Genomic DNA, 25,234 nt, shown 5'->3' on the forward strand with positions numbered 1-25,234 from the left:
TAGCTCTTACTTGGATTACAATTCCAACTCATAAATGTAGAAGGAATTAAGAATATAGAAAGTCAACATTAGGAACATACCTAGTGGTAAGTGTGGTAGGTAAGAACCACTGATGGATGCTATAGTTAGTGAGCAAAGTATAAGGAGAAACAGGGTATTTGCATAGTCTCAAAGAATCTCCCCACAAGATATATATTGGTTACAAAGGGGAAAATTATAACTTTACACTAGAGAAACTTAGAAGACATCACCTTAACCAGGTGATCAAGATGAACATCACCACTAGTAAGACACATCAACATCATATAACCATAATATAATGCATTGAGAAGTGCACAATATTCCTTCTGAGATGTTCTTGCCAAAAATGTACAACCTCAGTCGAATCATGAAACATCACCAGGCAAACCCAAACTGAGGCACATTCTGTAAAATAACTGACCTGTCCTCTTCAAAAGTGTCAAGGTCATGATAAGGAAAGACTGAGGAACTCTTGCAGGTAGGAGGACACGAAGCAGTCGGGAGAACTGAAAGCATTTGACCCAGGATTGGATCATGGACAAAAAAAGGACAGGAGAGGACAAGTGGGGAAATTTGAGCAATGTCTGTAAATTAGGTAATGCTGTTATCGATGTTAATTTTCTAATCAGATAACCACACTGGTTTATTATCTGGGTTACAGGCTAGGCTAAGGACTTTATAAAAGCTGCTCAGATGTTTCTATTGTGAAAAATTTGAGAACCACTGATCTCAGTTTATGGCAAAGGAGGGAAGTCTTAAATATGAACAGTGGCCTGTAAACTAGCTGCAGCTTGTCCCACTAGTCCTTTTATGTCAAGTCCTTGCAAAGATTGCAACTAGCCACCACCTTGATCAGGACTCTGTGAACTGGACTTAGAGGCAGGGCACCAGCAGATCAGAGAGAAGCCAGGTGTGACTGCGCCCCACGTCCAAACCTCCCAGCCCCACCTCCTATCCGGCCACTGCTGTGATGACCAGTTTCCTGTGGGCTTTGATGGACCTCGTGCGGATGCACTTGAGCCTGTGCAGTGAACCTCTCAGTTCTGGCCTTGGGGTTTTGATGATGCTGAGGCAAGGGATGCCTGTGGGAACCGACCTGTACACAGCCCAGAAGCGTGGGGGAATTAACAACCGTTCCCCATGTCCTCCCCTCTGTTGACAGTTCAGAGGTGCTTTCCATCAGCTCTTCAGAAGGTCTGGTCAGGATGGAGCACCACGTGTCCTTAGCAATGGCTAGTTCAGTTTCATATCCTTGTATTGTTTCTCTCTCCTTCCCTGTTCCCCTCTCCTGTCCTGCCCTATTGCCCCCAGAATCACATTCCCGAATAAACAACTTACGAGTTCCAGGAAAGATGGCAGTGGCAAGACTGGAACGTTTGGAGGTGTTATGGATGCAGAATCTGAGGGGGAAGCTGGTCTTGGGGTTCCTTTCATCTCATAACATTTTACCCTAACCACATATCCACACCAGTGTTTCTCTTGAAATTTCTCGAAAATGGGAGAAAAAAAATTGTTTATCCTCCACAACTACCTGAAGGACCTCCTCAGAGGCCAGCTGAAATCTACATTTGTCGAAGACAAAGTACAGCAAAGACAAGATGTGGTATTTGGCTAAACGGATTCGAGGAATGTCCACTGACCATGCTTTAGCTGAACCGGAATTTAGTGACGAAAAAGGGGCCCAAATAATGGAGGAGGTTCTCTTAGAAGCACGAGATACGGCAGTGAGAGACCACAATGTGGAATTCAGATCCAGCTGAATATACACAGCTGAGTCCAATTCAGGGAGAGGCCAGTACCTGAAACACATCTGATACCACCATGGAGGTGGCTTCGGGATCATGGAGGTTTGTTGCCATTATTTTGTGAAGTTGGTGGAAGGCCTCCCACCTCCACGTGAGATACCAAAGACAGTGTCACCCACACCAAAGAATATATTCAAGAGCTTTGAAACCGGACCATCACATTCACACTCTGTGATGCGGAAATTCAGAATCCACAGTGTATATATTTTACCATTTGTTTCCTAAAAAAACCAAATTTAAAGACAAATGCTTTTTTTTTTTTTTTTTTTTTTGCGGTACGCGGGCCTCTTACTGTTGTGGCCTCTCCCGTTGCGGAGCACAGGCTCCGGACGCGCAAGCTCAGCGGCCATGGCTCACGGGCCCAGCCGCTCCGCGGCACCTGGGATCCTCCCGGACCGGGTCACGAACCCGCATCCCCTGCATCGGCAGGCGGACTCTCAACCACTGCGCCACCAGGGATGCCCGCCTTCTCTTTTTTACGGAAGGCAAAAATGGCTAGTCCAATATCCGCCTGCCTTCCGTTTTGACCAGTCTGCCCTAATTCTTCAACTTCCCTCTGCTCTCCCTCTCCTCCACTGGTTCCGTTTGCAGCTGATAGCTCAACTCCACTAGCCCCTTGGCCAAAGCCAGCAGAAAACTGGCTGCTTAAACAGCTTTCCTGCTCTGCTTCAACAAAGTCCCTCTGGTCAGCTCCTGCTGCCGCCCTGGCAGCTCTCCTTTCCTCCTCCAACCTCGGCATCTCTGCGTTCACAGGTAGCTCAGGCTGCCCTTCCCTTCTGACCAGTCGACCTGCCACCCAAGTTCCCCAACTGTACCTTCAGGCCTTGCAACTTTCCTCCAGGGCATCACCGGCATCACCTCATCAGCTTCTTTTCACACAGGCTGCTCATGCCTCATGCTCTTTTGACAAGGGCAGTAGTGCTGTGGGGCAAATAGAGAAAGAATCAGTGAAGAAATAGTCCCTAAGGGCTGTCTGTTTGACTTCTTCAAGACAGCAATAATGTATTGATTCATTTGGTAAATATTTATTCAGCACCTAATATGTGCCACTCACTGTTCTTCGGTGCTGGGAATATAGCAGTGAGTAAAACAGAAAGTCCCTGCCCACATATAGCTTACATTCCAGTGAATCATGATAACTTAGTGATAGAACTGGGACTGAAATGCTACATCTCTCTTTCCTTCGTTTCACGCTACCTTTTTCCTTAATGACAGGCATAGCACTCATTCCATACCTTATAGCTAAACTTTCTTATGAGTCTTCTGACTCAAGATTAAAATTCGTCTTTGACCCACTACCCCAAGCCACCTGGGCTCTTCTCTTTTGAGAGAAAGCTTGAGACCTGTAAACTATTAAAGGCTGTTTAGCCTACCTTTCCCTGCCTCAGCTGGGACCACACAACCTGAAGGGCAGGAATTGGCGCTTACAGCAGGACAGAGACTCAATGCTCTAGCGTTTTCTATCGAGCTGCAGCTCTTTTTCATTGATGTCTCTTTGTGGTTTTGAAAATACTTTGCCACATTCTCAGATCTGTAACTTAATATTTATTATAACAGTAGAAAACTCTTCCTTATGTAACAGCCTGCTTTAAAACCATCGTTAGTCTTAGCAGAGGGACATTAGATAATGAGACAACGGATATCTGTGCTATCTGCATAGGAGAAGTTCAGCTTCATAGATGGGCAAGCTGATTCAGAATGAGGCCGAGGGAGAGACAGTCTTTCTTATTTCCACTCATTCCCTGCAATGGAAAATGACTGGGTGCTTTTTCAGTTTGAAGTGCACTCTCTTTGGGAATTTGCTGGGTTTGTTTTTGAAGATAAAGGAATTTGTACCGTATGCTCCAGGTAGAATGCTATCTAACTTTTCTGTTTTCAAACATAATTTTGGGAAAGGGCATCTCCATTTCTTGATGGATTTGAATGATGGAGAACTCACCAACTGACTTGTCTTTACAAGGTCCATCTTTCCATGGCTCACATTCTGACTACCCAAGATGATTTGAGGGGTGTAAGATCTCCACTGGGGAGATTTGGCCCTTGAAAATTTACAGATCAGTTATGTTGGATTAAGTATCACCTTTCTGTTATTAACAGCTTCTAAGTTGTAAATATTCTCTGGGAGGAGGTATAGGAGAGGATATATAATTTTCCCTGTACCCTTCTAGGTGCTTGACTGAGAATCCCTAGTAATAAAAGACAGATTAACAGGAGAAAAACAAATTTAATTACATATGGACATATGTGCTGGAGCCCCACAAAGACATGAGATTCAAAGAAGTGACCAAAATAGGAAACTTTTATACCTTTTAGACAAGGAAACAATTTGTGAGGAATTGACCAGACAAAATAGTAAAACGATGAAGTAACAAGTTTGCCTTGTTTGGCCTTGTTGGCCCTAAATGCCCTGCCTCTGGTGACTTGCCAGGGATGCCTTCTGCCCTCCTGGTACAGGGTACCTTTCACATGGGAGATTTCTCCTCTTTCAGGGAGACGCAGGTGGGTCAAAGTGTTCTTCTTGCACCAGCTGTCTCTCAAGTACCTTAATTCAAAATAATCAGGATGCCAAAGTGGCATATTTGGGGGTGATATATTCTGAACCCCTACAGAGGTAACAAATTGCTTTCTTCACACATTAGTGAGTTTTATCACATTCATCTCAACTTGAAAGAACTCTGCAGAATGAACCCTGAGTATCTATCTTTTGGGGAGGGAGGTAGAGAGCCTTGAACGGAATGACGGACAGGCATTGAAAGGCGGTATGAGAGTCCCAAGGACCAATAAGGGGCTGGGTGGCCTTGTGTGATTATCAAGGATGTCATTAGGGTGATGCTGGGAGGGGAGGGAGGCCCCGGAGGGTTGTCTTTTCTATCCTAAGGATTTTGTTTTTTTTTAAGTGTAAACTCAAGAGTGTTTTCTTTATGTAATGTCCTAAGGATTTTGATGGCTCTCCTTCCTCTGTGGACATGAAGTCGTAGTGCTACTTCCAGGAGTGAGCCCCTATACCTCTACTCCCCAGGGTAAGCCATGTCTCTCAACCTTTTTCCTCACTCTGAGTTAGTCCAGACCACAGAAGCTCATCTGGGTTTGAGGATAGGCAATTTGGCTTAGGTATGGCCAATTTTATTTTGGTTTCCTCCAAAAGCAGTGAAAAAGGACAGCACAAAGGTTATAAACAAGGTAAGTTTGCCAGAGTGTGGGAAGGCTCTCCATATAAGGCTTTACCTTCTAGATGCCTTTTGAGAATTCAGTGGTCTTGTCAGCCTGCAAAGATGCCTTTTATATAAGCCCCAAGTCAGAAAAAACTTACACTAGCATACAAGGCAATGATTTTACTACCCAGGAAGCTACTTCTCCCAGTCCTTTCGTCTGGGTTTACAGCCTTGAAATTCTTATTGCGTCAGCCCAGGGACAAATCTCCCCTTAACTGTGCTTATGCTTCTGGGCTGAATTTTCCATTTATGTCCAGTACGGATGATGACCACTACACATGCCTGACCTGCCAGGGGTGGGATGCAGTTCTGTGAATAACAGCAGCTCACTCTAGTAGGGACTTAACTGGACAGAGAAGAAGGGAAGAGTATCGACTGACCTTTCTGGAATGGGGATGCCTCTAATACACCCCACAAGTGAGCGAGGGCTCCAGGCAGTGTTTCTTTTAAAATTTACATTTTTAGTGTTAACGGAAAATGACAAAACAAACTTACATATAAGTTGCTTTATAAAGTTTAAACTAGTTTTCCCATTGCCATGACATGTATTGAAGGTGGCAGTAAGGATATCTATAATATATTCTCTTTAATTTCCCATATCCTAATTTCAAATGCTTCAATTTGCAATGCTTGAGGAATACAGATTGCTTTTAAAATTGTGATTTTTATAGCTGTTTTGTTTTTCATGTTGATAAACTTAAAAAATATCTTCAGCACTCTCGGAAATGATCTTCTGTACTTGGAGGGTAAAGATGCGATGACAGTTTTTCTTCTTTATAACTCCTATCTTTTTGGAACAGGCTGTGATTGTGGGTGGATTATTCGGATACTATTGCTTTGTCTGTGCAGTATTTTGCAGCTTAAAAGTTCTCTCTGTTATCATTAAACATGCATCCTTGCTAAACATGCCATGGTAACTCTCTAGATATAAATGAGTCTTTAGATCGGTTATTTCAGTTCAATGGCTCTTACATTATGGCATGCATTAACATCACCTGGGAAGATTTCTAAAATGCACATGGGTGTTACAGGGCATAAGACTGAGTAGCCTGGGTCGGGGCCCAAGGATCTGCATTGTAAGCTTTGGCCTGAGAGCCACATTCTGGGGGTGAATCACTGCCTGAGAGCTGACTTCTCAGCCTCAGCGCTATTGCCATTTTGGTTGGATGAATACTTGTTGTGGAACTGTTCTCTGCATTATAGGATATTTAGCAGCGCCCCTAGCCTCTACCCACCAGATAGATGCCAGTAGCATCCCCACCTATTGAGACAATCAAAAATGTCTCCAGACATTGCCAAGTGTCCTCTGGAGTGGCGGAGTTTGCAAACCACTGGCTTAGGCTCTTTGCTCTTCCTAATTCAAACAACCTAGCCACTCAAGCGTTCTTGTGAGTGATGGCTTTGTATATGGGACTCTAGTCCAAACTTAGTTGTCTCAGAACTCTGTATGATAAAATGAATCTTTTGTCATGGAGGGCTCAAGCTAAGGGCTCATGACCACTTCCAGCCCCCAGACAATTCTTATTTGACCATATTTTTCTTTTAATTATTAAAATTAGTTGCTAACATTTACACATGTACAATTTGGGAAAAACTCATTTCTGGGTTTGCTTGAAAATTCAGAAGCTCAGACCATATCAGTCCACACTGCTAAGAGTCCACTGGACCAGGGGAACAGCTGCAGTAGAGGCCCCGAAGTGGTCTCCAGTTTCCCAAGTCCTCAGTTGGCTGACCTCACTTATCCAAGTACCTGTCTGGCTCCTGGAAGCACTGGATTTGCAATTCCCTGTTTAAAAACTCCAAACCACTGACTGAGAATGGAGCACCTCATATGGAATAATTCTGCCGGGGCTGGCAGCTTTGATGTTAACAACTGAATGTATTCAAAGATGAATTAGATTGTGAGGCAATGGGCCAAATGTTTCCATCTCCTGTAATTAATATATCTTCCAATTTTGTAATATATTTATATGGAGTTTTATGTATTTCCCCTTTCTGGAGTAAAATCTGGATCATAGGCATTCAACTCCCATTGCTAATTTATCACATTCCACTACTGCTTTTTGTTGTTGACTAATGCAGCTCTGCATGTCTACTGAGAATTCTCTGTCTCAAGTGCTTGTTCTTTTTTTTAAATTGAAGGATAGTCGATTTACAATATTAGTTTCAGGTGTACAACATAATGATTCAATATTTTTATAGATTATACTCCATATAAAGTTATTATAAAATATTGGCTTTATTCCCTGTGCTGTACATTACATCCTTGTATCTTATTTATTTTTATTGTGGTATAGTTTATTTACAATATTATATTAGTTTCAGGTAAACAATATAGTGAATCAAATTTTTATAGATTATACTCCATCTATAGTTATTATAAAATATTGGCTATAGTCCCTGTGCTGTACAATATATCCTTGTAGCTTATTTGTTTTATACATAGTGTTGGGTTGGCAGAAAAGTGCCTTTGGATTTTAGATAAAAATAACAGACACATTTTTCATTTTCACCAAGAACTTTATTGAACAACGTATTCACTCTTTTGTTCCACTGTCTTCTGCCATTTTTCAGGCAACTTCATAATTCCATCTTCCCAAAACTTTTCATCTTTTTGAGCAAAGAACTGTTCCAGGTGCCTTTTACAGTCTTCCAGGGAATTGAAATTTTTTCCATTAAGAGAATTTTGTAAAGACCTAAATAATGGAAATCCAAAGGTGCAATGTCTGGTGAATACAGTGGATGAATCAGAACTTCCCAGCCAAACTGTAACAGTTTTTGCCTGGTCATCAAAGAAATATGCGGTCTTGCGTCATCCTGATGGATGATTATTCATTCTCTGTTGACTAATTCTGGACGCTTTTCATCGAGTGCTGCATTCAGTTGGTCTGAGAGCAGTACTTGTTCGAATTAATTGTTTGGTTTTCCGGAAGGAGCTCATAACAGAGGACTCCTTTCTAATCCCAGCATATACACATCACCTTCTTTGGATGAAGACCGGCCTTTGGTGTGGTTAGTGGTGGTTCATTTCATTTGTCCCACGATCTCTTCCACTCCACATTATTGTACAGTATCCACTTTTCATCACCCCTCACAATTTGTTTTAAAAATGGAAGGTTTTCATTACGTTTAAGTAGAGAATCGCGTGTGGAAATACACTCAAGAAGGTTTTTTTCACTTAACTTATGTGGAACCCAAACATCAAAGTGATTAACATAAGCAAGCTGGTACAAATGATTTTCAGTTCTTAATTTGGATATTTTGAGTATGTCGGCTATCTCCCTTGTGGTATAACGTTGATTGTTCTCAGTTAATGTCTCAATTTGATCACTACCAACTTCAACTGGTCTACCTGACCGTGGAGCATCGTCCAGCGAGAAATCTCTAGCACGAAACTTCGCAAACCACTTTTGACACATTTTTGATCAGTCACAGCACATTCTCCATAAAGGTGCATAAATATTTTTTTTTGCGTTTCAGTTGTGTTTTTACCTTTCTTGAAATAGTAAAGCACGATATGTTGAAAATGTTGCTTTTTTCTTCTATCTTCATTAAAATGGCTACATAAAAATCCACCAATTTTGATGTCTTTTTTTTAAATGCACGCTGATGACAGCTGTCACGTACAATCTAACAAAACTGTTTCGAATGAAGTTAAAGACAACTGAGTGCTACTAGAGCCATATTATGGACAAAAATGAACAAACCTTTTGGCCAACCCAACAATTTGTACCTCTTAATCCCCTACCCCTATCTTGCCCTCCCACCCCTCTCCCCACTGGTAACCACTGGTTTGTATCTGCGAGTTTGTTTCTGTTTTGTTATATTCATTTTGTTTATTTTTTAGATTCCACATGTAAGTGAAAACATACAATATTTGTCTTTCTCTGTTTGACTTATTTCACTAAGCATAATACCCTCCTGGTCCATCTATGTTGTTACAAATGGCAAAATTTCATTCTTTTTTTATGACTGAGTAATATTCCATTGTGTATGTATGTATATGTGTGTGTATGTGTATATATACATGCCACATTTTCTTTATCCATTTATCTATTGATGGACACTTAGATTGCTTCCATATCTTGGCTGTTGTAAATAATGCTGCTATGAACATTGGGGTGCATGTATCTTTTTGAATTAGTGTTAAGTGCTGGTTCTTGATAGACAAATGAACCATTTCCAGGAAACAGAGAAACAAAGGAGAAAAGGGTCTGTGATGCACAATTACCCTCAACCTACCTGAACCTATGCTCTTGTGTGACTAACAATTGCATATGTGATGGCTAGAAACTTAGACTTATGACTGATTTCAAAAGAAAGATAGAGGAAAATGTTGCAGGTGGGGTTGACTGGCTTCATGGTCATGTGACTGTACATTCACACAAGGCCCTGTGCATAGAAGGGCCCTGCACTTCACTTAATGCTCTGCTGTTGCCATTGTGAATTTCTTTCTTTCTTTTTTTCTTTAATTCATTGTAATAGCAGAAGACTAGAAACAGGGAAAATGTCCATCAGCAGGGACTGGGTGGACAAGGCACCCAGTGGAGGACTCTGAGGCTGAAAAATGAACAAGGAGGATCTCAACATATTGCTGCGGAGAGATCGCTGGGGTGAGCTGTTCTGTGAATAAAGCAAAGTGGGTGTCCAGAATGGGCAATGTTTATCAGTTTATCATAAAAGGATTTAGCTGAGGAACAGCCAGGTGGAAGAGAAGCATAAGGCGATATATGTGGGAAGGAGCGTGGCGCTTCCACGATGCACCACTCTCCCCAAGTCTCCATGTGTTCACCAACCTGGAAGCTCTTGAAATTCTTAATAATTTTTCAACAAGAGGCCCTGTAATTTCATTTTGCACTGAGCTCTGCAAGTTACATAGATGGATCTGTCTGGAGGAGGGGATTTTAAATTTTATTTAATTTTATTATTATGGGAGGTGGGAGTGTTCAAGAACATTAAGTTCAGGAATATATTATTGTAAGGAGAAACAAGTGCTTTTCCCTTGATGACATTGGAATACGTTTATCCAAGAAATTAACAAACAACCTCGCAAAACCAGCTATGTGTGAGGAACTGCTAGGAGGCAAGGAAACAGAAGACAGAAGGCAGTATGGTGGTGTGAGCCAGGTATAAATGGATTCTAACGAATTTAGACAAACCACATAATTTCTTCAAGTCTTAGTTTCTTTATCTGTAAAATGAGGATAATAGTTTTGATGTTATGAAGTTGTAAGGTTTAAATGAGATAGTGTGTGAGTACCTCATACAGTGATTGGCACATACTAAGTCCTCAATATATGGCAGTTATATTAATATGGGGCTTTGCTCTCAGGAGTCTATAATCCAGAAGAGGAGACAGATGTATCAAATCATGGCAGTAGAATCTGGTGTATTAGCTCAGGCTGTTACAACAAAATATCATAGACTGGGTGGCTTAAACAACAGAAATTTGTTTTCTCACAGTTCTGGAGGCTGGAAGTTGAGATCAGGGTACCAACATGGTCAGATGGTCAAGTTCTGGTGAGAGTTCTCTTCCTGGCTTTGGGACAGCTGCCTTTTTGCTGTGTCCTCACTTGGCAGAAAGCTCTGGTGTCTCTTCCTTTTCTTACTAGGACACCAGTTTTTATTGGATCAGGACTCCACCCTTAAGACTTCATTTAACCTTTTTAAAAAAAATTTATTTTATTGAAGTATAGTTGATTTACAATGTGTTAATTTCTGCTGCACAGCAAAGTGATTGTCATTCATATATATATATATATATATATACACACACATACATATTCTTTTTCATATACTTTTCCATTATGGTTTATTACAGGATATTGAATATAGTTCCCTGTGCTATACAGTAGGACCTTGTTGTTTTTCATTTAATCTTCATTACTTCCTTAAAGGCCCTAGTTCCAAATATAGTCACATGGGGGTTAGAGCGCCCCATATCCATTTTGAGGGGGTACAATTTAGGCCATAACATCTGGTATAAGTACAACCAGGGCATAATGAATGCCCAGCTCTGCTAGTAGAGGGAGGTCAGAGAAGGCTTCACAGAGGAGGTGATTCCTGAAATGCATCTAAAATGTTTTAATCAAAGAAGTATTTGCTCAAAATAAATCAAAGAGCATAGAGGAGTATACAACAATAAACAATAGTCTCCCCACCTCTCTCCAGCCTCAGGTTCACTTTCCATAGTTGATGGTATGGAATGAATGTTTGTGTCCCCTCAAAATTCATATATTGAAACCGTAATCCCCAGTGTGATGGTATTTGGAGGTAGAGCACTTGGGGGCTAATTAGGTCATGAGGGTGGGGCTGTTAAGATGGGCTTAGTGCCCTTATAAGAAGAGACACAGGAGGAAAGAACTTTCTCTCCCTCTCCCCCTTCCTCTCTCTCTCCCCCTGCTGCCGCCTCCCTTTCCCCTCCCCCTCTCCCATGAGGATACAGTCCCCAATAAACCACAAAGAGTACTCTCAGCGGATACTAGATCTGCTGGCATCTTGTTCTTGGATTTCCCAACCTCCAGAAATGTGAGAAATAATTTCTGTTGTTTAAACCTCCCAATGCCATTGTATGATATTCTGTCATAACAGCCTGAACTAAGACAGTCAATATTAAAAAATATTTGTATTAGTTCTCATATTTGACACTCTTCTCCACTCCTTCCAATGCTAGATGTCTATCTTGTTTCCCCCCCCACCCCAGGTTCTTCTATTGGTTATCTTTGTGACTGTAAATAATTTACTTCAACCTGTTTCTTGTGTCATCGACTTTCAGCATTATCTATTGACTCCCAGCTTTATAAAAAGAAAATCGTTCCCCATCCTTTTCTCTAGCTTTCCTCCTCCTGCCATGGCCCTCCTTTTGTCATTTTTACCTTCTACATTATCAAGATTACCAATTGGTATTCTGTTCTGCTACCACAGTCAAGTCTTCTTGCAAGCCAAAAAAGCAACTTTTGTGTTATTAGGCGTGTGCAAATGCTGGCCCAAGTTATGTGCTTGAAATATTTTCACTTCTTTACTGAGCCAAATGATATAAACTCAGCACCGGTAGGAGGATTTCTTTTCTTACAGTTTAGAAATTTGTAAGAAAGTCAAATGGAGTTCTCTTTTCTTATAATTTAGAAATTTCTTAAAACCATTATGTACTTGAGTTTGCCACATATTTAGATATATTTTTCTTGTGGAGTTTTATTTTTAAGTTTCTAAATGTCTCTCTCTCTCTCTCTCTCTTTCTCTCTCTGTTTTTTTTCTTAAAGCACTGGCTTTGACAAATTCTATTCCATCATACCATCTGTCTTAGACCAGGTTGTTGTAACAGCATATCACACACTGGGTAGCTTAAACAACAAAAACTTATTTCTCACAGTTCTGGAGGCTGAAAGTCCAAGATCAGGGTGCCAGTGCCATTGGGTTCTGGTGAGGGCCCTCTTCCAGGTTGCAGATTGCAACTTCTTATTTTATCCTTAATGGTAGAGAGCAGAGAGAGAGGAAGCAAGCTCTCATGACTTATAAGGGCACTAGTCCCATTCTCTACCCTCATGACCTTATCTAATCCTAATAACCTCCCCAAGACTCCAACTCTTAATACCATCATGCTGAGGGGTAGGATTTCAACATATGAATTTTGGAGGACACAAACATTCTGTCCATACACCATCTTTTTCCATCAAGATCACCCTCTCAAAGACCTCCCTTTCGTCCAGAGAACTCCATCCTCCTACTTCTAGAGGAATTGCTTTTTTCCTAGACCTGCTCTACAGCTATCGTTCTGGAAATACCAGGACTTTCCTTAACTGCTCTTTTGTATTGCATCTACTGTTTCCTGAATCCCATAACTTCTTGTTTCTTGGTTCTCTCCCTCATTTTGCAAAAAGAGATCAAGAAAGTTCTTAAAAATAGTATAAAACATTTGAGATATGCATGTCTCAAAGTATCTCAGTTTTGTTAACACATTTGATAGTTTGCCTGGGTATAGTATTCAAGTATAACCAGAACAGTGCAATTTTCAACTGGTTTTGTCCAACCCTGTCTTGATGTATTCATGTTACCAACATCCCACAAAATGTCTTAGGTACACCATCAGAGAGTGGATAATCCACCCATATGAATGAGTGCCCCATCAAACTGGACACTCAGTGGATGATGACCAGCTATTGACAAAAAGGGTGGAGTTTCTCACTAGAGACTGCAGCCAGTGTGGACAGCCCAGCACCAAATCAGTTTCCAGGCAACCAAGTGACATCTGTCATAAAAGCTTTCCCCATCCTGCCAATTCCTCTCTTAGAGTTTTCTTCATTCCTTTCTGAAGTGGTCCCTTTGCCTTTTTCTTCCCTTTCCTGGTCCATATTTTATCTAGGCTTTAGAGTGGAAAAACTAGCCCTTCAAGCATGCAGATGTATCTTTCCGTCTGGTCCTCTGTCCAAAGGCTTTTTCCTTTTAATTTTATAGTCTTTGTTGCTGCTTCCAAAGTGGGTGACTCATGCCTATCTGAGTAGAACTGAGTGGAAGAAAATGGACCCTAGGGGTTCACATGAGTAGGTAAAGAGGTTAAAGAAACACACAGGAAATATACAGATTCATAGTCCAAGACAGTCCACAACAGATTGGAAATTATTTGCTCTAAGACCTTTGAGAGCATAGCTCCATTGCTTTCCAGCACCCACTGTTACTAATAAGAAATCAGATGCTAGTTTGGCTTGTTCTTTTGTGGCTGACTTGTTTATACTTTCTGGAAGATTTGAAGATGTTCTCTTTATGCATGGTGTTCTGAAATTTCATAGTAACATGTTTGGGAATAAGTATTTTTAAATTCTTGAATTAGGTATTTAATAGATCTTTTCAACTGGAAGATTTGTGACCACATGGCTTTAAAAGATTTTCATTATTTCTTTGCTAATTTCATCTTCTTCATGGTCTCTGTGCTCTCTTGAAAGTTGATTTGTTGAATACTAGACTTGCTGAATTAGTCGTCTCAACTTTTTTATTTATTTATTTAATTTATTTTTTTAATTTTTTATCGTGGCAAAATATACAAAACATCAACATCATCTCATTTTCAGATTTCTGTCCTTTTGTTCTAAGGTTTGAGCAATGTCCTTGACTTTTCCATTCTTCTATTACATTTTAAAAAATATTAGTAATTAATCATTTCTAATGGTTCATTCTGTTTTTTGATTGCTCCTTATTTATAGTATCTTCACCTTGGTTTAAGGATAGCTAACCTCTCTGAGGATTTTCATTAAAATTGCTTTGTTTCCTGAATTATTTCTGTTTTTCCAATTACTTATCTTGGTCTCACTTTCTTGTTGCTGGTTTTCTTATTATGCCTGGTAATCCTAAGTTGTCTGTTCATACAGAAGAAGGAGAGACTGAGTAGCTAGTGTGGCTTTCTTCTGCCGTAATGTAAGAAGGACTCTTCAAGGTGACACTCTGCATGGGGTGACACTGAGCAGGCAGGGCTGTGGCTCATAGTCTTTGCTCTCAGGTGAGCAGGGTAGGGGCTGCCCATCAGGCTATGGATCCTCCCAAGCAGCTGAATGAAAAGGGTTTCACCCACAGACACCATCATCCACTCTAGAAACCATAGCTTCTGTCATTTAGTTCATGTGGAGCTAGACAGCTCAAATGGTTCAAGTTTGAAAATACAGTACAGATCTTCCTGGACTTATGAGGGGGTTACATCCTGATAAACCCATAGTAAGTTGAAACTATCAGAAGTCAAAAATGCATTTAATACCCCTAACCAACTAAACATCATAGCTTAGCGTAGCCTGCACATGCTCAAAGCACTTACATTAGCCTACAGTTGCACAAAATCATCTAACACAAAGCCTATTTTATAATAAAGTGTTGAACATTTCATGTCATTTATTGAATAGTGTACTGAAATCGAAAAACTGAACAATTGTCTGGATAGAGTGGTTGTATCAGTTGTTTACCTTCATGACTGGGAGCTGTGTTCCTGCCCTCACCAGCATCATTAGAGAGTATTGCACTGCATATTGCTAGCCCAGGAAAAGATCACAATTCAAAATTCAAAGTATGGTTCCTACTGAATGTGTATTGCTTTCACGCCATTGTAAAGTAAAAAAATCCTAAATTGGGGACTGTCTTTGTAAACCAATGGAATTTTCCAGTGTAGATGCTTTGTTTTAAATTAGTGAGTTTTAAACCATTTTTATTCTTTTAATTGGACTGAAGACAGTTTTAAAATTTTGAATATGAATTTACTTGCAGTAGGAAATATTGCAGAACTAGAGTGTGTAGATGTATGAATGGTTTTAATGCCATAACTGATTTCTTTACAGAAGGACTCATCTGTGTAATGGGCTACTACAGCTTTTCAAGTAGACATTTTCTTAGTAATTAAACTCAAATTCTGGAGTTCTTACCCCCTTTCACTTTTATTTGGATGTTGTTTCATGGTATATGCCTAGCTTTTTTATATCTCCAAATTAAAACATTACATATATATTTATACTATACATATATAGATATAGATATAGATATATACACACACACACATTTATATGTGTATATATATACTATCACCAATTAGTCAATGTAGACTTGGGTAGTTCCAATGGTTCTGCTTAAAAAAGAAATAAAACTCTGGTACCTCCAAATGAGAAAACATTTCCCAGTCTCTCCACTTTTCCTTTCCTCCTCCTTCCTTCCTACATAGAAGTTTAATAACGGTTCAGAAAATGTCTATTCAATCAACTCTTTTTAACATCCATTACAGGAATCCTGAATCCTATCCAACATTATCTTGTTTCTACATTGCAAAATTTAAGGCGCTAGGATCTTTGTGGCCTAAAATTGGTAAACTGTCCTTTTGCTTATCTGGGTTGCCTCAACTTAAGTCCTAGGTTTTCACTTTGGGTAGATCCCGGGGCATATCTCATCTTTTCCTTCCCGGGGTTACTCTGGAACCTGAAGAGTAGCCCCCACTAGCTCCATAGAGGAACCTGTTGTTGTCTCCTTCGGGATCAGCCTGGACCAGCACGACTCTCAATACAGCGAGTGATGTTAAACAACCTCAGACTCTTCCAGCAGAATCTTAAGACTCTCCTCGTTCAGGTGAGATCCCCAGTTTTCTGGAGATGGCAGAAGCCCAGGCTGGGATTCTGCATGCCTTCAGATTGCTGCAGAGCCCCACAAATGCCCCACGAAGCCACTCCGGGAGTCTGCTGTCTCTCCAGGGTGGAGGCTGAATGCTCAGCTCACACTTTCCATGCAGAAACCCTAACGGTGCCCCGGTAGCCAAGAGCTAGCGGCCTCTCCTTCAGCCCAGGAGACACACAAGCTCGAAGTAGAGTTAAGGGTCCAAGGGCAGGGGAAGGTGATGCCTGGACCTCTCAAAGAGGCTCCCACCCCTTGATGCCCTCACCGCACACATCTCTTACGGAATCTACGCATTTGTCACCGGCAAAGCCCACTGGAGTCCCTGGGAAAAATAAAATGGAACCTCGCTGAGAAGGCCTAACCTCCTCTTTTGGGCTTCGTGTAGTTTCACTTGCCTTAGGGGGCCGCGTGCAGAGGCCTTGCATCTAACAAGGATTAGAGTTCCCAACGCAGAACCGCAGCGCCTGACACCTCGACTCCCGCGGGCCGTGTGGAAAAGCGCTGCCTAGGACACTGCTATGCAACACGGGCGGCGCGCCCTGCGCAGAGACCTGCACGGCGCACTTCCGTCTGGAGCCTGTGAGCAACACGCATGCTCTAGACCCAGGAGAACTCCGCCCCCTCCCCGCCCCCAAAATGAGATCCTATAAAGCAGCCCCGACCACGGCCTGTCCCAAACGGAGCTGGGTCTTCTACTGGCTGGAATGGCAGGGGGCAGGTTAGGGAGGGTCGGTAACAGGCTGCGTGGTCCTGTTTATCTGTTTTTTTGTTTTGGGGGTTTTTTTTACATTCTGTTTTGTCGCCCTGCCCTGATCCTTCCTTTCCGGATGGTAGTTTCATTCCAGGCTAAAGCTTTCAGAACTCGAGTCCCCAGCTCCTTTACCCTAGTAACCTAAAGAGGGCAACCGGCCTCTAGGGGTTATATTAAGTGCTTGTTCCCTCTTTCCTGCCGTTTACTAGAATTTACCCAAATACCAGTAAGTTAGGTGCAAAATCAGGTACGTTCATGCAATAGATGTTCAGTTCAACAAATATAAACATTTTAATAGAACAAATTGAAATAAATTCTCTAACTGGTCTCTGTGCTGTGCCTCCAAAGAGTGGCCCGGTGGACCTATGTCCCCATCTGCATGTCCCTGCTCAGCCTCTGCTTTACCCTCCTAACCCCCCCGCTGCCCCTAGCCCTTCCTCTCAGTCTAGGATACAAGCATTCACCTAATGGGTGACTGGTGATGGACACATGGTAACCAGGGGAGAAGACAGACAAGGACAAGAAGGAGGGTGGCAACTCTAAAGCAACCGACGATACCCCTGTAATGACGTTTGAAAGTGGCTTAGCCCAGCTCACGATCAGAACCACGCCAAGGAAGAGATGGGTTGTGAATTTATTACTGTCTTCTCAAATACAAGCTGGGATAGCTTGAAAATCTGAAGAAATGTAAGTGTACTCAGATATGTTGCCCACCTATTGGGAGTGTCAGAGAGGTTGCTCTTAAGAAATTGAAATAAGGTAGCTGGCACAGAGTTAAACTATAAGATCAACACAGCACAGAATACAGAACCTGGAATATGCAAAGCCTTTTAAAAGACAATGCCTCCCCCACCCCCAGGCCCAGTCCACAGAGACAGTAACCTGACTGATGTTAAGCTGAATCAAAGAAATATTATGAAAATCAGGAACATGGTGATCAGCTTGGGAGCATAGGAAATTGAGTGACCAGGAACAGTTAGCAAGGGCCTCCAAAACGTTGTCCAGGGCAGAGGGAATAATCCCCTCCCACTGGCCGGACCAATCACATTCTTGTAGGTGGAAGCATCAGGCTATGTCAGCCTAAGGCTTTTAAGCACTGAAGAACTCTTTGTTCTGATTTCCTGCTCTCTAGGCGATCTCTGATTATTATCTGACTTCCTCTCTGGTTCTGCTTACAGAAATGAGTCTGTTATGAGGGATTTTAGTATCCTATTCCTTATAACGTTATTTATTTTTTCTGATTGTGGATGAACAAAACAGCATTTTGACCACTATATTATTTGGCTTCCCCTGTGTTGACCAACCGGGGAAGAAAGGACTGGTTATACAATATATATGTGTTCCTGTCCCTGTGAGAGGTACTTCTCATTGTCAGTGAACGATCTGACATTCCGTTTGGGGGGATTCATGGATGTGAGTCTGCCCCTGAGGAGATGAATGTACTCCGGGAGCATTTGGGTTTCGGAGCCTGGAAGGGGGAAGGCCTGATTCTGGAATGAGGAGAGCTCCCTTGGTGAGGACATAGCCACTGGAGCCTTGTTTCCTGTGTGATAGCATATGATAAACCCATATGCTTGTAGCTGCTGTCATTTTACCATTTTTAGGCAAAGATAAAATGTTCAATTCATAATGTAAGATACAGCGCTGACTGTGCATGGCATGCCCAACATTAACATCTGGTTTCTAGAACAAAAGTGTGGCATTGTTTCCCCTCATATTCATCCTTTTAAAATTTCCCCTTCACTCAGTGTAAAAATAAACAATGTTTTAAAATTTCAACTTAATTAAAATCCTGGTGCAGATGCATTTATAATTAGGCCTACCGATTAAGAAGGGAAAGGAGAAAGGCAAATGAACTATTTCAACCCTAAACTCACCCTCTCCTATTCCCCTACAAGCCAGAGGCAAGATGAGATTTGTGCCAAGAGATGAGAAGAATTTCCATCCTGTTTGGATTATGCTGAGATGATTTTGGAAGATGCGTAAGAGAAGAAAACAGAGAGACAGGAAAGCACAATTCCCTATTTACTTCTTTTTTGGATACACATTTATAAACCCTCAGCACCATGCCCCAAGAAGGCAGGATTTCCAATCTGAAGCAAGCAGAAGCAGTAGCTTTTAAAATAGAACAGCGGGATTGCCTGGGAGGGCATCCTAGCTAGCGATAATGGCTGCCGTTTCCATGGCAATTGCAAGCACAAGTCAGATTCACCTGCAACACCGTCATCTCTGCTCCTTTTGTTCAGGGCAAACTACCGTTTAGCAGCAGACTGCACTGTTAGCAAGACAGACATTTAAGTGAATTGGATGCCACCTTTCTGTGTACAGATCCTTTGTCCTCTACTGAATCTGCAGCTCCTGTTCACATAGTAACAGGAGGGGGCTTAAAAAAATACTGTTCTGAAAATGTTTGTAGTCTCACCTGGGCCAAATTTTTCTAAGAGTTTGTCTTTAATTCTCAAGTCCAATGATTCCCAAACCCTACCATTTCTCAGAATCCCCTAAATCTGCAAAATGCAAATTCCCAGGTGCCACCGCCCAGAAAATCTGATTTAGTAAGTCTGAGATGGGGCCCAGGACTCTGAATTCTTAATAGGTTCCCTAGCTGATTCAGATACAGATGGTCCCAACTCCACTTCTAAGAAGCCCTATTTCTGATATCCGAGGATACCGTTCCCTTCATGGAAAATCATGAGTTGAATCTCAGGGGGTTTTCTCCACAAGGAATCTATTTTGAATGTATTCAGGCCACGTGGCTTTAGTCAGGCAGCAAAGTGGCTTTAGGGTAGTCCTGGGCTTTGCACCATTTGCCTTGGGGGCTTGGTTCATTACAACTCGGTGGCAGGGCTCCCTCAGAGGGTACCCTATGCCTGCTGTTTCCATCCAGAGAAGAGACAAGGAACACTCTTCTGCAGCACCTGGCCAGCCAGCTTCAGAGAACAGGCAGGGGGAACTGTTATTTGCAAGTTCAAGGCAAAGAGATGAAGTTCTAATCGCGTTCCGCCCTCCTCATAACAGTCAGTGTGGGCTTCATCTTTAGGAAGGCCACAGCTTCACAGCTTTACGAGGGGAGAAAGTGTCCCTTTGATTTCCCGTCCTTGCCGATGCTAGGTCCCCACACCTTGGAGAAGTCTTCCTGTAGCAACCTCTTCCTTTATCCTAGTTTTCTAGCCTCTAGGCTTTAGTTGTGCTAAGACAGTCTCTCCCCATTGCTTTCTTTCAGTATCTAGGTTGCCCTACATCCTTCTTTCAACCATATTCTGTTTGTTAAATAGATAAAGGATCTCCACAAGCACCCGCCTCCAGGGACAGCCTCGGAAAAGAGTCTGGCATCGCTGGGCAGCCTTTCTGCAGAGCCGGCACTGAAGGTAGACAGGAGTCACAGGCAGTGGCTCAGGTTGAAATTCAGACCATCCCAAGTGAAACTTTGCCGGGAGATGCTTCCCTTGCCCCAAGCCCGCAGTCCTCAGTTTCAGAAATAACTTCATGTGCACGTGCCGAAGCGCTGCAGGTGGTACTGACGCTTTTATTCAAATGCAGTTTCTCTTTGAAGGAGAACAAAGTAGATGTGAATAAAAGTCCTGTTTTGGGAAAGGAGAAGTAAGGGATGCACTGATAGAAGTGATGCAATGATAGATGCATCGATGCACTGATAGATTTTTGGAATGTGAGAACTCTTTCCTAAGGCTTTATCCTCAAGGACTTAACTTTTCTTACAGCAGGAGGAGCCCAAATCACAGAGAGGACCTGGCGACCGCTTTGTCACTGACACTTTGTGGCTTTTCACAAAATGGGAACAGCAGGACTGGTTTCCAATGCAATGAAAATTCAAAATAAAATGTCACGTAGGCAGTTGTTGACAACTACTTTATTTTTTAATCGACTAACTTTTGTGAACTGGAACCTCCCTTGCCAATAAGTGCAGGGCCAGCTTTGTAGACAAGTCACAGCTGAGGTCAGAGCACAGGGGTGCTGGGCTATTATCCTTGTCAAGGGAACTCCGTGGAGTTCTACTAAGAAGGCGACGGTAGCAGGAAGCGGTAAGATGTGGTGGTTAAGCCTGCAAAGCTTTGACACCAGGCTGCCTGAGTACTAATCCATACTCCCCACATACTCAACAGACTCCTTGTCTGTAAACTGGGAATCGTGAGAGCTACCTCCTGTGATTATGGTGAGAGGCAGACAAGGGGATGCATGTTAAGTCTCTAGCAGCGGGTGGGCACTTTGCCAAGTTTGCTATCCTGAATGTGGAGAATCAAATGTGTGCATTTGATATCACTTCATGGAATGCTTGAATGTATTTGGAAGATCAGGGAGACAGAGCTATCACCACTTAGACTGGAAGAGTTAGCTCTCTGGTTGCCATCTCTGTCTGTGGGATGGGGCCTGCAATTAGCCACCATGAATCCCTTAATCAGGCAAATAGGAGAGAGCATGTCAATAGCCTTGGACTTGGCTCTGATCATTCCTGCTTCCCGTGGCCCAGGACTCCTCTTTTATCCACACCCAACTTTCATTATCAGATTCTCTTTAGCAGATCTTGTGCCTCACCCCTTTAATATCCAAAAGCCCTATTTCTTCTCAAGGTCTGCTCACTGCGTCTAAGGTGGAAAGAGGGAACGCTATGCCTCAGTGGAGCCATTTCCTCCTGTGCAGCTGAATGAGGTGGAGAGCTTTGAGTAGACAAGGACAAATCCAGCTCTCCCTGATGCTTCAGCTCTCCATCTCTCTCCCTCTGCCTCAGGTTGCTTGAGTGCTGTCCTGCATGCTCAGTGCAACACGGTGGTGAGGAAGACAGGTACAGTCCCCGTCCTCGTGGAGCTTACAATCTAGAGGGAGAACGATCACAAACAGGTAAAGGACAAATAAATAATTTCATGTTGTTGAAAATAGTCCCGTGAAACACACAATTACCTTCTGGCTCTAGAATTGCTCCTCGTACTTTCTGGACTACAGAATAAATATGGGCTATTTTAAAATAGAACATTATCATTTCCTTATAGATAATCTATTTTTATTTCTCTAATTACCATGTAAGTTACCATCTCTAAGACTTTGAGCTACACAAACGAATATGAAAGATTTAATAAACTCTCAACAGTTGAAAAAAGCTTAAAATATGTATCACAACAGAAAAGGAAAGTTATATTATCCAATAACAGATATACATTATTTAGCATAGGCAATCATTAAAGATACAGATGAAACTGTAATTTTTTTTTTTTTTTTTTTTTTTTTTTTGCGGTACACGGGCCTCTCACTGTTGTGGCCTCTCCCGTTGCAGAGCACAGGCTCCGGACGCGCAGGCTCAGCGGCCATGGCTCACGGGCCCAGCCGCTCCGCGGCATGTGGGATCTTCCCGGACCGGGGCATGAACCCGTGTCCCCCGCATCGGCAGGCGGACTCTCAACCACTGCGCCACCAGGGAAGCCCTGCAACTGTAATTTTAACCTTTTAAGTGGACAAGTGGAATCATTGTGTGATTGTCAACATCAGTTGCTACACTATTCAGCAGCAGCAAGGATAAAGTATTTTATCTCATTGCTAATGTTTATATTATTGCAGAAAAATGCTAAACATGATAATATTACAATTATTACTAAAGAAAAGATTATTGCAACAAAAGATGAATATCTATTTAAATTAATATATATATTAATTGTAAAATGTAGAGATATGGGGTAATTTTTAAATTATTATAAGACTAAAATATTCCATTAGTATGTTTTAGTTAAAAATAATAATTCAGGGCTTCCCTGGTGGCGCAGTGGTTGGGAGTCCGCCTGCCGATGCGGGGGACACGGGTTCGTGCCCCGGTCAGGGAAGATCCCACATGCCGTGGGGCGGCTGGGCCCGTGAGCCATGGCCGCTGAGCCTGCGCGTCCGGAGCCTGGGCTCCGCAACGGGAGAGGCCGCAGCAGTGAGAGGCCCACGTACCACACACACACACAACATAATAATAATAATTCATGTTGTAACCAGAGCTTCAAAGGAAAGGTATTGGGATCATGCAAAGACCTTGTTCCCTCTATGGCTCTGAGCTCCCCTGAACCCTGGTCCATAGCAGCACCACTGAGCTCCCCCAACCTCCCAAAGGGTGGCTCAGGCCCACGGTGCCCGTCCTCTTTTACTCCTGTGGCGTCCTAACCCGGACAGCAACTCCTTGGGGCAGAGGGCCTGCGTGAGATGTTAGGAGGAGAGCAGCTGGCCTGAGCTAAGGAGCATTGCTGCTGAGTTAGGGGACTGACTGAACTTGACCTTGGACAGAAGAAAAGCAGGCTAAGTCAGACAAACTTTGGCTTACGCTTTGCCTTTGCCACTTGTTAGCTGAGAGACCTTGTACAGGGGATTCTCAGGCTCCCCTGAAAGCCTCAGGGAACCCTAGGCACCTTTCAGATTTTGAAGCCCATCACCCTTGGATTTTTTTTTGTTTTTTGAGATATAATTCACATACCATGAAAAGTGTACAATTCAGCGGCTCTTAATAAATGTACTAGGTTGTGCAACCATCACCACTATCTAATTCCAGAACGTTTTTCTCACCCCCAAAAAGAGCCCCGTACCTATTAGCATTCACACAGCATTCCTCCCCACCCCACCCCTGGCCCCAGCCATAGCCCCCAGGGATCTACCTTCTGTCACCACGGACTTGCCTATTGCAGACATTTCATATAAATGGCGTCCTACGATATGTGGTCCTTTCGGACTGGCTTTTTTCCCTTAGCATAATGTTTACAAGGGTCATCATGTTGTAACATGACTCAGTACTTCATTCTTTTTATGGAATAATATTCTCCCTTGGGTTGAGTTAGCACCAGGGGTTGGCGAATTTCTATAGCGCCTACTTCTCTGCACAGATTTGCTATTGACGAGCAGTCAGTGCCCACCTTCCCCTGAACCTGAGGCCTGTGCACGAACACTTTTGCTTTTAGTGACTCCTAGGTTCTAGAGATGTGTCTTTCTTGGGCTTCTGTCGAGATGTAAAACAGAGATCATAGTTATTATCTCACAGGTTGTTGTTAGGATAATTGAAACAGGTGATAGGAGCACCTACCCTCTCCCTTTGTATCGCCTATGCCGCATAGAGAACCCTCTGTTCCCACATTAAATAAGACCCCATCTAGCCTCCCTGCTCCTGTGACCTGGTCTGGGCACGGGGCTCTCTGAGGTGGTGGGACTTATGATTAAGCTGCGTCCTAGGTTCTGGGGGTGCTTCTGAGTCTGGTGCTATATTATATATATATATTGTGTGTATATATATATATATATAGTGCAACTTGCTTTAGCTCCAGGGAGGCAGTAAGCAGTGGGTGTCTGGGAGAAGCTTGGTTCAGACAGTTTGTTCGATAAATGCCTGAAAGGCAAGCTAGTGAGTGTAAGTGACTCTGTGAGGTCCCTCAGTCTCTACTGAAAGTGCTGAGTGGTAGCTGGTATCTCTGTGCAGACAGTTCCTCGTCTTATGCTGCGGGTCCTTGGCCAGCCAGTCACCCTTTTCCTTGGCACTCCTTTCCATCAGGCAGTGACACATTGGAATTGTCTTTAGAATAGATGGGGGACACTTCTTGGGCACTGAGACTCCTGGCTGGGCATTGGGATTTGGCAGAAAGTTAGAGCCTTGAACAAACCAGCACTGCAGGACTCAGAAATTCAAGTTAAAAGGGAATGGTTTGGGGAAAGAGTGGAGAGGTGACAGCACACTGGTTCAATTTTGGGGTACCCCTCTTCTGTGAGCCACCCTTCTCATCATCCCACTTATCAGCCTCACTCATTCTTATCACCTGGAGCAGCGATTCTCCATCATCCCTGTGCAGCACAATGACCTGGGGAGATTTAAATCACCTGGGGACCAGACAATCAGTAGGTCTAACAAGGCTTCCAGGTGGTTCTAGTGAGGCCCATGTTGAGGGGCACGGAGTTGGAGTTTCTCCTCACTCACGTCCAAGGAAGCCTCCTACAGGCTGCCATTCCACAGGCAGCAAGAAGCAGTCTCCTGTACATTTGGGAGAAAGCCAGCTCCAGGAGCAGAAGGGACCTCTGACCAAGCAGGCCTTCATCGGGGGCGTTCGTGGGACTCCATTCTCACTCTGTCGGTCCCTGTTACTGCTCGCCCGGCTCTGCGGCTACGGGCAGCCTCTCCTGGGGCAGGAGAGCCTTTACCCCAGAGCCATCCTCGGTTCCAGTACTCGTGGAGGGCAAGTAGTCAGAAGCAGAGGACTTAGGCTCCAGGACCATCTCTCATCAGCTCAGATGTTTGATGGGCAAGTTATGTGACCTTTGTGAGGTCCACATTTCTAATCTGAACAACCTCCCTTCTG

General features: G+C 42.9%; 1 pseudogene across 1 annotated transcript; it reads left to right on the forward strand.

Annotated features, from left to right (window-relative positions):
* Positions 1 to 1,373: 1,373 nt before the first annotated feature.
* Positions 1,374 to 25,190, forward strand: LOC309966294 (large ribosomal subunit protein uL22m-like; annotated as a pseudogene). Its single transcript has 4 exons — positions 1,374 to 2,024; positions 20,195 to 20,287; positions 21,664 to 21,717; positions 24,892 to 25,190. The product of its transcript is annotated as a large ribosomal subunit protein uL22m-like (transcript).
* The last annotated feature ends 44 nt before the right edge of the window (positions 25,191 to 25,234 follow it).

The sequence above is a fragment of the Leucopleurus acutus genome, assembly GCF_964270905.1.
Source record: "Leucopleurus acutus genome assembly, chromosome: 9".
NCBI lineage: Eukaryota > Metazoa > Chordata > Mammalia > Artiodactyla > Delphinidae > Leucopleurus > Leucopleurus acutus.